This window comes from Syngnathoides biaculeatus, chromosome 7, assembly GCF_019802595.1.
Source record: "Syngnathoides biaculeatus isolate LvHL_M chromosome 7, ASM1980259v1, whole genome shotgun sequence".
NCBI lineage: Eukaryota > Metazoa > Chordata > Actinopteri > Syngnathiformes > Syngnathidae > Syngnathoides > Syngnathoides biaculeatus.
The window spans coordinates 32,836,988-32,851,257 of NC_084646.1; the positions used below are offsets into that span (position 1 = coordinate 32,836,988).

Here is a 14,270-nt window from a genome sequence, read left to right on the forward strand (position 1 = left end):
ACCAACTTATTCAACAGAATACAAGCGGGCGAAAAGATGCCTGAAGAATGGAGGAAAAGTGTTCTAGTTCCCATATTTAAGAACAAAGGTGATGTTCAGAGCTGTGGGAATTATAGAGGAATAAAGTTGATGAGCTACACAATTAAGTTATGGAAATGAGTAGTGGAAGCTAGACTCTGGACAGAAGTATATGTGAGCAACATTTTCATGCATAGAAAGAGTACCACAGATGCATTATTTGCATTGAGGATGCGAGTGGAAAAGTACAGAGAAGGCCAGAAGGCGCTACGTTGTCTTTGTGGATCTAGAGAAAGCCCATGACAGAAAACCAAGAGAGGAACTGTGGTACTGCATGCGTAAGTCTAGTGTGGCAGAGAAGTATGTTAAAATAGTACAGGACATTTATGATGGCAGCAGAACAAGGGTGAGGTGTGCCTTAGGTGTGACAGAAGAATTTAAGGTGGAGGAAGGTGCTCAGAGGTGATCCCTGATGCAGTCCCACCTCCGAGCCCCTTCCTGTTTGCAGTGGTAATGGATAAGTTAGACTGGAATCCCCTTGGACCATGATTTTCGCAGATGGTATTTTGATATGCAGTGAAAGCAGGGAGCATGCAGAGGAACAATTTAGAAAGATGGAGACATGCTCTGAAAAGGAGAGGAATGAAGATTAGCCGAAGTAAAACAGAATATATGTGCGTGAATGAGAAAGGTGGAGGTGGAAGAATGAGGCTACAGGGAGAAGAGATAGCGAGGGTGGAGGACTTCAAATATTTAGGGTCAACAATCCAGAACAATGGTGAATGTGGTAAGGAAGTGAAGAAACGGGTCCAAGCAGGTTGGAACAGCTGGCGAAAGATGTCTGGTGTGTGATGTGACAGAAGAGTCTCTGCTAGGATGAAGGGCAAAGTTTACAAAAAGAGTGGTGAGGCCGGCCATGATGTACGGATTAGAGATGGTGGCACTGAAGAAACAACAGGAAGCAGAACTGGAGGTAGCAAAAATGAAGATGTTGAGGTTCTCGCTCGGAGTGAGCAGGTTGGACAGGATTAGAAATTAGCTCATTAGAGGGACAGCCAAAGATGGATATTTTGGAGACAAGATTCGAGAGAGCAGACTTCGATGGTTTGGACATGTTCAAAGGCGAGAGAGTGAGTATATTGGTGGAAGGGTGTTGAGGAGGGAGCTGCCAGGCAAAAGAGCGAGAGAAAGACCAAAGAGAAGATTTATGGGTGTGGTGAGGGAAGACATGAGGGCAGTTGGGATGAGAGAGGAAGATGCAGAAGATAGGCTAAGATGGCAAAAGATGACACGCTGTGGCGACCCTTAACGGGACAAGCCAAAAGGAAAAGAAGAAGACACTGTTGTTCGAATGCATTGTTTAACAGGCTTATGGCAGTCATATTTGTCACAGAGACCATTCAGCATCATCAAATGCTTTAACGCATTTCCTTTTCTTTCAGCTCTTCACGTTGAGTGCAATGAAATTTCAAACTGAATTCACCCAAATTTGAGTCATCTTAACTGGGATTCTCTGAAAAGTCAGAAATTAACCAAGTACAACATTCAATCATTAAAACATTTATTTTCATGAGAATAAGTGAATAACTATAGTTTGATGTTAATCAATAAATAGTACATCATTTCAATCCCAACACTATGATCCCCTTGGTCCAGGGAATCATTATCAATCATTTGTGCTTCTGTGCCCTAGCATTTTTGTGCCTCTCCCTTGTCGGACTGTACACCATGTGACCTTCCTTTGGCATAAAACCATGCTCAACCCCATTCCTTCTTCATGACAGAACAAACTGGCCAGAACAGGACGCAGCAGGGAAGACGTGACATCCCAAGCCACATCGCCAGGTACGCCGCCTGCCTGAGGTCCAAGCCTCTCTTATCCTTGTGGGCTCTGTTATGTTGTCCTTGCCAACCATATAATCTGCACCACCCGTGTGGCCTGATTATCCTTCAACCATGACCCACACACCACCACATTTTCTTTATTTTTTTTTTGGGACTCAAGACTTTTTGGATTACGAGGAAGACCTAAATTTATATGACGGGTTGCCTGATTCTGACTCAGACAATGAATTTGAATTTTCCCTCCTGGTGATGAGTCTCAATGACGTTGTTTCGCAGTCCCACGCTTCCAGCTCACAAGTGCCTTCGCCCTGTGAGTCCAAGTCCTCTTCCTCTCATCCTTTATGGGGAACCTGTTTGGCCATCTATCTGTGTCCATCGTGTGGTGGCCAGAGGAGGGTGCTGCCTTGTCTCTCCCGCGGTTATGTGACCAAGCCACAGCTGTCTCTCGCTTCCAACCCCAGCGGCATCCGAGCCGCAGCCGACGTCCATCCACGTCTCGCCGGCGACCAAGCCTCAGCCGACTGCAACTGCTGCTCCAGCGATGACCGAGCCACAGCGGACTATCGCTTCTGACGCCCATCCACGTCTTGCTGGCACCTGAGCTTCAGTCAACTTCCGCAGATGCTTGCTGACGAGTGCTGAAAGTGCGGCCCTCACAGACCGTGTTCAGCATGATTTTGATTATTGGCCAAGCAATGCCCATGTCTCGGTATCGACTGATCCGCTGCCATGCCACGCGCACGCCTCATTAGCAACCAACCCTCGACTGCCTAACGTTCCTGTCCCGGCGGCAACATGTCCACAGCTGCCTCACGTTCCTGTCCCGGCAGCGACAAGTCCACAGCAACCTCACATTCCTGTCCCGGCGGCAACCTGTCCACGGCACACTCACGTTCCTGTCCCCGCGGTGACCCATCCACGGCCACCTCACGTTCCTGTCCCTGCGACGACCCATCCACGGCCACCTGACTGCGTCTTGGCGGCGACCCGTCCACGGCCGCCTCACGTTCCTGTCCCGGCAGCGACATGTCCACGGCCGCCTCATGTTCCTGTCCCAGCGGCGACCCGTTCGTGGCTGCCTCACGTTCCTGTCCCAGCAGCGACCCGTCCATGGCCGCCTGACAACCACGTCTTGGTGGCAACCCTTCCACGGCAGCCTGACAATCGCATCTCGGTGGCGACCCGTTCACGGCCACCTGATGACTGCGTCTTGGTGGCGACCCATCCATAGCCGCCTCATGTTCCTGTCTCGGCGGCGACCAGTTCATGACTGCCTCGTGTCCGCGACTGCCTGATGACCGCATCTTGGCGGCAAACCGTTCATGCCAGCCTGACAACTTCATCTGGGCGGCGACCCTGTCTTGGCGGTGACGACTTCACAACTGCTTCACACTCCTGTCTCAGCAGCGACAACTTTGCAGCTGCCGCATGCCCCTGTCTCGACGCCGACCAGTCCATGGCCTCCTCAGATTCCTGTTCTGGTGGCGGCAACGACTACTTCACGGTCCCGTCATGTCCCTGTCCCTGCATCGGCGTTGACAACTTCACGACCACCTCACGTTCCTGTCTTGACGGCGACCAGCCCACAGCAGCCTCACGTTCCTGTGCCGGCAGAGATGGCGACCTGTCCATGGTTGCCTCACGTTCCTGTGCCGGCAACGACGACTTCCCGGCTCTCTCCGTTCCTGTGCCAGTGGCGACAGGACTCGATGGCAACTAGGCCGCGGCCGCCTCACGTTCCTGTCCCGGTGGCGACCCGCTCACGGCCGCCTGACGACCGCGTCTCGGCGGCGACAACGACTTCGCAACTGCCTCACGCTCCTGTCTTGCTGCCGCTTGCCGCTTGCCCCTGTCTCGACGGCAACAAGTCCACGGCCACCTCACATTTCTCATGTTTCTGTCCCGGCAGCGGCGTTGACGACTTCACAACCACCTCAAGTTCCTGTCTTGACGGCGACCGGCCCACAGCCGCCTCATGTTCGAGTCTTGACGGCGACCAGCCCGCGGTTGCCTCACGCCCCTATTTCGACGGCGGCTGCCTCATGCCCTAGCCCCGACGGCAACTGGTCCGTGGCCGCCTTCCGCTCCTGCTTTCATGGCAGCTGGTCCGTGGCCGCCTTCCACTCCTGCTTTCATGGCGGCTGGTTCCTGACCACCTGATGAGCATGTCTCGATGGCGGCTATCTTCGGCTGCCTTCCGCTCCTGTTTTAGTTGCGACTGGTCCCCGGCCGTCTCACGACCAAGCCTTGACAGCGACCAATCCCCGGCGGCCTAACGACCACGTCCTGGAAGCTCGGCATCCAGAGCCATCGCCTCCCGCAGTCTGGTTCGTGCTTCGCCTTTGGGTTCCTCCACCCGAATCACCCGGTGCTTAGCGTCCTGGCCGACCTGACCTGCTCGGCCGGATGCCTCACTTTGGATGGCCTGGACGGCCACCAGACAGACAGGGAATGGGGGGTTTGAGTGGGTGAGAGTCAGTTGTGGCTCGGTCACCAATGAGGCGTGGGCAAGAGTTGGCTTTGGATTAATCGCCGGTGAAGCGTGGAAAAAGAATGGCTGTGGATCGTTTGTGGGTGAGGTGGGGGTGATAGTCAGCAGTGGCTTGGTCACCAGTGAGGCGTGAGCGAGAGTCGGCTGTGGATCGGTCGCTGGCAAGGCGTGAGTGAGAGTCAGCTGTACCTCGGTCACCGGCAAGGTGTGGGCAAGAGTCAGCTGTGGCATCATCACCAGTGAGGCATGGGCAAGAGTCAGCAGTGGCTCTGTCACCGGCGAGGCGTGAGTGAGACTCGGCTGTGGATCAGCCACCAGCGAGGCGTGAGCGAGAGACGGCTGTGGATCGGTCGGAGTGTAGCGGGAGGCATAAAGTTGCACTGTACTTGGGCGCCTCCTCTCGCCACCACACGGTGGGCCCAAATAGATGGTCAAATGAGTGCCCCAGAAAAGGTCGGAGGAAGAGGACTTGGGCTTCGGTGCACGGCGACTGGAAAAAGTCTGACGCTGTTAGAGTTCCCCCGAGGCTTGAGCGAGAGGCTGCTGACGATTGAGGGTTGTCGAGATGTGGGCAAGAGGCGGCTGTGGATTGGTCGCCGGCAAGATGTATGTGGTTGTCGGCGGTAGCTCGGTCGCTGGCAAGGCATGGGTTAGAGACTGCTGTGGATTGGTCGGAGTAAAGCTGCACTCTATTAGGGCATCTCCTCTGGCTACCATGCGGGGGCCCCGGATAGATGGACAAATGGGTGCCCCAGAAAAGGTTGGGGGTAGTGGAAGTGTGGAAGAAATTTGGAGAGGTGGCTGTGGAGTTTTTGACCCCCCCCCCCTGAACCCCAGACTGGTGGCCATCCAGGCCACCAAACACGAGGCGTCTGGGTGGACAGGTCAGGAGGACGACCTGGACGCCAAGCACCAGGGTCCCCACGGGGCGATTCGGGCGGACGACCTCTGTGAGGAACCAAACGGCGAAGCAGGAACCAGAACGAGGCAGGCCACTGCTCCGGACGAGAACCTCCCACGCCGTCGTTGCAAGACGACCAGTGATTGGTCGCCAACGAGGCCAGGTCATGAAGCGGCTGGGAGCCATCTGGAGCGAATAGGATGATGGAGAGAAGGACCAGAGCAATGACCACCACCCTCCCGCAGTCTCTCCAGCTCCAGGGTGGCTCCACAGAACTCCCCAGCTCCTCCTGGACAGGAACGTGAGAAGGCGGCGACCCCATCGCCCCCTCCTGGACAGCAACATGAGAAGGCGGCGCCAGTACCGCCCCCTCCTGGACAGCAACGTGAGAAGGCGGCGCCAGTACCGCCCCCTCCTGGACAGCAACTTGAGAAGGCGGCGCCAGTACCGCCCCTTCCTGGACAGCAACTTGAGAAGGCGGCGCCAGTAGGCGGAGAGTCAGTCGAAACTGACACATTGGCGTGTCTCGGGAGCGGGTCAGTTCCAACTGCCGCGTGAGCTCTGCTCGGAACCGCCAAAACCTCGACGTGGGAATGGCGAGGAGGCGGGTCAGTCTCCACAGCTACGTGCACTTGGCGAGGTGGCGAGTCTGTTCCCACTGTGGCGTGCACTTGGCAAGGGGGCGGGGCGGTTTCCATGGCAACGTGAACCTGAGTCAGCAGCGAGTCCATCGCCGTTGCGACGTCAGCGTAGCTCGGCTGGTTCGCCAATCCTTGCCGGACCTGGGCCGTGAGAGCCGCCAATTCGGCGCTCTGCCGCTCTATCTCTGCCCGCATTTCGTGGCGGAACGCCTCGTAATTTGGCGGCTCCTCCTCCTTCCTGGCTGGAAGCTTCGCCACCAGCTGCAGGTCTGCGGGTTTCGCCGTTGCCGGCGAGGAGTGGGAGGACGGTGTCTTAGTTCCCGCGCAGCGGGAGGCACAAGGGAGCGCCCGGCCACGGCGTCTCCTCTGGCCGCCACGCGGAGGTCCCTGGTAGATGGCCAAGCGGGTTCCCTCAAACGGATTGGTGTATTTGTATCCACCGGGCGAAGAAGTTCGGGTGCTGGGAACGCGGGGAGGTGGAGCGAACTGACTGGGATGAAAAGCCGGGCAAAGAGATTAAAAATCCAAGTCATCGGAGTCGTACTCAGGCAGCCGGTCATACAAATCATGCTCCTCCTCATATTCTGAAAAGTCAGAGTCCAGAAGAATATGAGGAGCCGGACGGGTCGTGTTCGGGACGTATTCATACCTCGCTGGTGGAGCGTAAGACACGGGAGTGGAGGACATCAGAGAGCCTACCCGGATCGGACAGGCTTGGTCCTCCGGCAGACGGTCTACCTTGCGTCGGTCCCGGCAGCGCCGGGTCTTTCCTGCTGGGTCCTGTGATGGCCAGTTCGTTCTGTCACGTCCCATCGGAACGAGAGGTAGGACCCAAATGCAGGAACTCGGAAGAAGCAAGGTAGTTCAAGAAGAGACACGTTTATTACATGCAGAGGTCGGGGATCGAGCAGGCAGTGCGGTGCAGCAGCGGTAGTTGGGACGTCGAGCGACGAGAACAAATGAGCGGACAGGCAGGAGTCGGTACACGGGGAAACAATCAACGCAGGCAGAAGTATCAAGGAGTCAGGCTTACAAGGTTAGTCGGAGAACGGACGAAGGTCGGTACACACAGGTTCAATCAGGGATAACGGAGCGCACGAATGGGACATGTAGATCATTACGAACTGGCGCCGCCCAGTTGTCATCGCGGTCATATAAATCCATGGCATGATCAGGCTGCATGAGGCGCAGGTGTACACCTTCCAATCAGCGCACCTGCCCGGACACCCGCACAGCTCGTGCTGAAGCGGCAGGATCATGACACCTTGAGGATACTAGCGGAAAGTGCTTACGGCCATGCTACCCTCAGAATACCCAGTCTCGTCAGATTTCAGAAGCTAAGCGGGTTTGGCCCTGGTTGGTACTTGAACGGGAGAGCGCCTGGGAATACCAGGTGCTGTAGCCTTCTCTCTCTCTGAGTTGCATCAGGAAGGGCATCCGGCGTAAAACTGTGCCAAAAAAATATGCATCTAAGATGACACGCCGTGGTAACCCCTAACAGGACAAGCCAAAGGGAAAAAAGAAGATGCCAGTGGAAAAGTACAGAGAAGGTCACAAGGAGGTATATTGTGATTTTGTGGATCTAGAGAAAGCCTATGACAGAGTACCAAAAGAGTAACTGTGGTACTGCATGCATAAGTCTGGTGTGGCGGAGAAATATGTTAGAATAGTACAGGACATCTATGACGGCAGCAGAACAGTGGTGAGGTGTGCTGTAGGTCTGACGGAAGAATTTTAGGTGGATGTAGGACTGCATAAGCCCCTTACTGTTTGCTGTGGTAATGGATGGGCTGACAGATGAGGTTAGACTGGAATCCCTTTGGACCATGATGTTAACAGATGACATTGTGATCTGCAGTGAAAGCAGGAAACAGGTAGAGGAACAATTACAAAGATGGAGGCATGCACTGGAAAGGACAGGAATGAAGATTAGCCAAAGTAAAACTGAATATATGTGCGTGAATGACAAAAGTGGAGGGAGAATAGTGAGGCTACAGGTAGAAGAGATAGCGAGGGTGGACGACTTCAAATATTTAGGGTCAACAATCCAGAGCAATGGTGAGTGTGGTAAGGAAGTGAAGAAACGGGTCCAAGCTGGTTGGAACAGCTGGCGAAAGGTGTCTGGTGTATATGTGACAGAAGAGTCTCTGCTAGGATGAAGGGCAAAGTTTACAAAACAGTGGTGAGGCCGGCCATGATGTACGGATTAGAGACGGTGGCACAGGTGCGTTGAGGAGAGATGAGAGGAGAGGAGAGGAGAGGAGAGGAGAGGAGAGGAGAGGAGAGGAGAGGTGGGGGAAGAATGAGGCTCCAGGGAGAAGAGATTACGAGGGTGAACGACTTCAAACCCTCAGGGTCCACAATGCAATGCAATGGTGAATGTGATATGGAAGTGAAGAAACGGGTCCAAGCAGGATGGAACAGCTGGGAGAAGGTGTCTGGTGTGTTATGTGACGGAAGAGTCTCTGCTAAGATGAAGGCCAAAATTTATGAAACAGTGGTGAGGCCAGCCATGACGTACAGATGAGAGATGCTGCCACCGAAAATACAACAAGTCGAGCTGGATGTGGCAGAAATGAAGATGTAGAGGTTCTCTCTCGGGGTGAGCAGGTTGAAAAGGATAAGAAATTAGCTCATTAGAAGGACAGCCAAAGTTGGATGTTTTGGAGACATGGTTCAAGACAGCTAACTTCGATGGTTTGGAAATGTCCAAAAGTGAGAGTGAGGATATTGGTTGAGCGGTGCTGAGGATGGAGTTACCAGGAAAAAGAGTGAGAGGAAGACCAAAGAGAAGGTTGATGGATGTTGTGAAGGAAGACATAAGGGCAGTTGATGTTCGTGGAGAAGATGCAGGCTTACATGGAAAAACATGACATGCTGTGGTAACCTGTAACAGGACAGACCAAAAGGAAAAGAAGAAGAACTAAGAGTAATACAATTCTTAATGTTATTGCATTAGTTTTCTTGATACATTAAAAATGAATTGAGTAAAGTATCGGTTCATAACACCAGATAATCATTGCCAGTTATGTATCACGAGTTTTGACAAATGTTTCTTGCATAGGATTTTAAAGTGCCACTGACCTCCCTACATTGTAAAATGGATATTGTTATGAAAAATACATATTATACACTTCAATGTCTATACGAAAAAATAAATATGAGCGGAGAGCGTGTCATTCCTCTGCACAGTTGCGGAAGTCTCACTCAACATCCAAGTGGTAGCCGTCATTTACGGCTGTCACAGTGGAACAGTCACCATTGAGAAGATGCCGCGCAATTTGCCACGGGAGACGAACAACAGAGATTTTCAGATTTTTCCGAAGCCCCTTCTGACACGGAGTCTCTTTTCAAAGAAGAGAACATCTCACAATCAAGTGAAGTGACCAGGGCAATATCCCCCTATCGTTTCGAGCCATATTTAGATATGTGGATCACACCTAATTAACAACAGACTCCCCGACAGTATGTATGACAGTATGTGGCGTACTCAGCCGCGAGCGACAACGCCGTCAAGCGGCCTGGCCGGCGGCCATGATCAGCCACCGCGGCCCAGACGCAATGAGCCACTGCTCCATACTAACAAACAACATATACATATACATATAAGTATACATATACATATACATGCAAAACGTAGTAAAAATCATGCTTTTGGTGTCAGTTTGGTTTTAATTTTTAAAAGGGTTAGGGTTAGGGTTAGCTAACCCTAACCCTTGATTGAAATACAACTTTGCCAGTCAGATCTGGTTTTACAGGTGTCACCACCTCTCAGGATGCTGCCGTTGCCCCACAGTTCACTGGTGACACCAGCGAAAACAGCATCGTGGTGCCATCATGCTGGTTTCAGCACGACCAGTTTATTTTCACCAGCAAGACCAGCACCAAAACAACAAAAACAGCATTTTCTCTTGTCAACTTTGTCGTCTATGCTGGATTTTTTTGGCAGGGAAGGATATCAAAACATCAGCAACATCACATAATCAACAGCACATAATCAAACCCAGGATCGAGCAGGTGCCTGGATGTTGGATCTACTCAGTCTGGAAGAAAAAAAATGGACAGAGAGGCTACATTTCAAAATGTCCCAAACCACAAATCAATATAAGAAAGATGCAGTTATTGACAGTATCTTCTAAAGGATCTCAGTCACCGTAAAACTCACTTGCGAATAATGAAATGTCAAGTTAATGACCATTTGCATCCAGCTTTCATTCAACCTTTGTCATGTTTCATGTATGTGAAGGTTTTTATGCTACACAACCACAAATACTTGATCATAAATAAATAACAAAAACACATGCACACACGTATAGTACATAATTATCGGTTGTACAGCAGAATCAGTGTATTCATTCCTAGACACATTCATGCACTTTTAATAGGATCCCTTTCTAAAACATTGGGATTCCACTGCCAACTACAACCTCTTTCCACTGAGGATACATGAGCGTGAACACTTAACTGTAAGTGGAGAGATCTGTATGTGTGTGCACGCGTGTGTGTGCGTGTGCAGGAGGTGTGAATAACAATCATCTGCTGACCCATGGGTGCGATTTCAACTGGCTCCAGGGAGGGTAAGGGAAAGGTCTCAAGACCCTGAAAACCCCAAGGCCTAACATGAAACCTCACCCTCCAAGGTGGTGTCTCTGGTCAGGAAAATTTCACTAACTGCTGACACCACTATTTAACAGTAACTTTACTTTTTAAGACGATTTCTTTTTTTAAAATGCTTACAGTGTTTGTTTCTGTTGCTGTGATTTTTACATTGTTTTAATGATTTTATCTTTTAATAACTGACAACACTGAGATTTCAGTAGCATTTTTTGTGCTTTCTAAAATTACAGATGAACATTTTGCTGTTTTCCTTTCATCTCTAATTGATTTATTTTATTACAGTGGCTCACTTAAGGGACTGAATGTTCATTGATGACTATCATATATTCAATGAATATATGAATATTCAAAAATATTCATAAATATATATTTACACACCAAATATTCAAAAAAGCACAACCTGACAAAAAAGAATCCCATTTTAGCCATAAATGTAAAACTGTTGTTCTATTTTCTGTTTCCAATTTCCATCTACGTTAGCGCAAAAACAATTCATCTTTTAATAACTTCTAGGCTGAAGGTTACAAGTATAACTGATGCATGTCAGAAATTTGTAGAAATACTCTACTTCTGAGAAGCAGGTTAAATAAAAAATGAAACAACACAGCTGCTGCTCCATATTTTTTACAAGAGCACTAAGAGAAAATGCAGAGGAAATGTGCGTGTGTTTGCGTGCGTGCGTGTGTGTGTGTGTGTGTATGTGCGTGTGTGTTACATGAGTTTCCATGAGAAGAGTAGACCAAATTTTTGTGGTTTTGGCTTCTGATTTATTTATTCATTTATTTATTTGCTATTTGGTGAAGGGCATTACGTTTGAATTATGGAACAGTCCCCGTTCTCTCCTTAAGTAAAAAAAAAAATATATATATATATATATATATATATGTTTGGCAAATAGATAGCTTTGTGTTTCTGTATAATTAATGCTAAAAGCCTCTAGATCCACACATGAAATATATATTTTCAACACTGGACCCCCCTAAACAAAGAAAGCAAGAGAATGCAGGGAAGAGGAGGAGGTCGAGAAGGACGACGACAATGTCAAAGACAAAGACAAGGACGTTAGTATGAGGAGGGACAAGAAAAATAAAAGCTGAAATCGTGGAAAGTTCTTGGCCTAAATGTCCATCAATTCGAGATCACACGCACACCAGACTCAGGTTCACACCAGCCGCTTAACCAGCATTGGGGTTTTGTCATCTAATTTATATACTTATTTCTTATTTGCAGCGGCACGGTGGCGCAGCTGTAGAGCATTGCCCTTACACTTCAGAGGACCGGAGTTCAAAAGTTTGCATTTTCTCCCCGCACCTGCTTGGGTTTTTTCCGGGCAGTCCCGTTTCCTCTCAAAAACGTGCATCAATTGAAGACTCTGAATTGGCCCTTTCTGTGATTGTGAGTGTGACAGTTGTCCGTTTCTATGTGCCCTATGATTGGCTGGTAACCAATTCAGGATGTAACCTGCCTCCTGTCCAACGACACCTGGGATGGGCTCCAGCACTTTTGTGGCCCTCGTGAGAATATGCGGCTCAGAAAATGGATGAATGGATGGATGGATGGATGGATGGATGGATGGATGGATGGATGGATGGATGGATGGATGGATGGATGGATGGATGGATGGATGGATGGATGGATGGATGGATGGATGGATGAATGGATGAATGAATGGATGTCTTATTACCTTTGGTTCGCTGACCTTTCTGTTGCACGTCGGCTGATCTTTGATTTTGCACATTCAGTTTGTACTTTTTATACTTTATATGCCATAGTTTTGTTGAGCTTTTTATATTGATATTGGTGGCACGGCGGCATAACTGGTTAGAGTGTCAGTGTCACAGTTCTGGAGACTGGGGTTCAAATGTGAGCCCCACCTGTGTGGAGTTTGCATGTTCTCCCAGTGCCTGCTCGAATTTTCTCTGGGCAGTCTGGTTTCCTCCCACATCCCAAAAAGATCCATTAATTGGAGACTCTAAATTGCCCATAGGTGTGGTTATGAGTGGAGTGTTATTTTGTCTCCATATGTTTCACAATTGGCTGACAACCAGTTCAGGGGGCACCCCACCCCTTGCCCAGAGATGTCTGGCCTCCACCACTCCCGTGACCCTTGTGTGTATAAACAGCTCAGATGATGGATGGATGTATTAGCTAAAATTCAAAATTGTAAATCATAATTTGATTGAGTCACTGTAATAGTAATCGTACACTAAAATTAATTAATTTAAGTAATCAAACAATCATTTTGGTGAATTCGTTGAAATTCCAAAACTTGGTTTACAAGCTAATTCATATAACTCCACGCCAATCCCTTTACAATTTACGTAAAGATTAGATTGGTCACCATAACAGAACAATTGTAATTTGATTGAATTAGGTGGCACAAAATTTCACATTTTTGTCCGACTCATATATTGCTGATATGCAGTCTGGAACACTTTTTAAGTCATATTATGAAAAATCATTTGCCAATTATATTAATTACGTTAACAATTACTTTTATTGTGCATCTAGTCCAAATTTGACACACTGCTCAGACAAGCTTATCTGACAAATCATTCAATTGCATAGTGCATACAGCCTATTGCTCATCCAACGCAACTATGGCAGAACTTGTAACATGTTCCAGCCATTGACAGTCTTGACCTGCTAACCCAGCTAGAAAATAACCTTACCAAAGACCTAGTTCTGGGTTATGTAGAGTTTTAACACCCGCTTGAACCTTATGCAAACTCGCGACTCAATGAGGATGGAGAGGCACACAGTGTGCACCTCACCACCAGTGCCACTCGACTCATCCTGGCAATTTAGGTGCTTAAAGACGAACGCACAAAAAAGCGTCAAGTATACATATGAACTCCTACCACAAATGACTGTGCTAAAATCTGGCATCTGGCGCTTGCAAAAGCTGAGGTTAGAACAGGAAGCCGAAATAAAACTTATTTGATGGGAATTACAAACAGCCCGTAAATTTGTTACTCGGTAATAAAAAAACAAACAAAACAAACACTGTCTAATGAATACATTGAGCACACACATGCCGATCTGGCCCCAATGATCAACAAAGCAGCTCCAACCTCCCTGAGATACAGTCAAACACCCTTAACACTTTCCCAAGCCCCTCTTTGTCTTCAAAGTTTGCTCCACAGGTTTTAGCCCACCTCAATGACTCACCTGGATAAGTCCCTTTTTCTGGGGGCCCTTCCGATAGGATCTTGAAGGGGAAGTCCTGTCATTGAATTAACAATGTATCAGATAGTTCATGTCATATGTACTGTACCATGAAAATTTGAGGTTAATCCGATATCATTTAATGGTGTTTTTATAAGATTTTTATCCGCAATTACGAATTTTCATGGGCGCTGCCATTTTGGTGAGTGACATGACTTACGTGCGAGGATGTGACGTATTACATGCGCAAATAAAGGCTCACTTACATTTATGGAAATAAACCAAGGCATTAGCGTGATTACATCCTTGTTTAGTTATTTACAATCAAACAGCAAAAACATATCCCATTATTCCCCTTTTTGATCTCTGGTGATCAAAGATCAACACCCTCTAAATATGCAGCCTCTCATGATCCTGCCGGTCCAGCCCTGGCTGCGCAGGTGCCCGTGTGGTCGTGCTGATTGGGAGGCACACACCTGCGCCTCATGCTGGCTGATTGGCCCCGGTGTATATAGGACCATGGGGACGACTGGTCCGGCGCCAGATCGCTGCAGTTCATGCCCCGTTCGAGCACTCCCGTATCTCTGAT

The 14,270-nt window shown here is 49.1% G+C and overlaps 1 long non-coding RNA gene across 1 annotated transcript; it reads right to left on the reverse strand.

The window, feature by feature from the left end:
- Positions 1 to 9,809: 9,809 nt before the first annotated feature.
- Positions 9,810 to 14,060, reverse strand: LOC133503732 (uncharacterized). Its single transcript, XR_009795824.1, has 3 exons — positions 13,948 to 14,060; positions 13,685 to 13,739; positions 9,810 to 9,939 (listed from the first exon to the last, which is right to left on the reverse strand). It is a non-coding gene; the product is annotated as an uncharacterized LOC133503732 (long non-coding RNA).
- Positions 14,061 to 14,270: the final 210 nt, after the last annotated feature.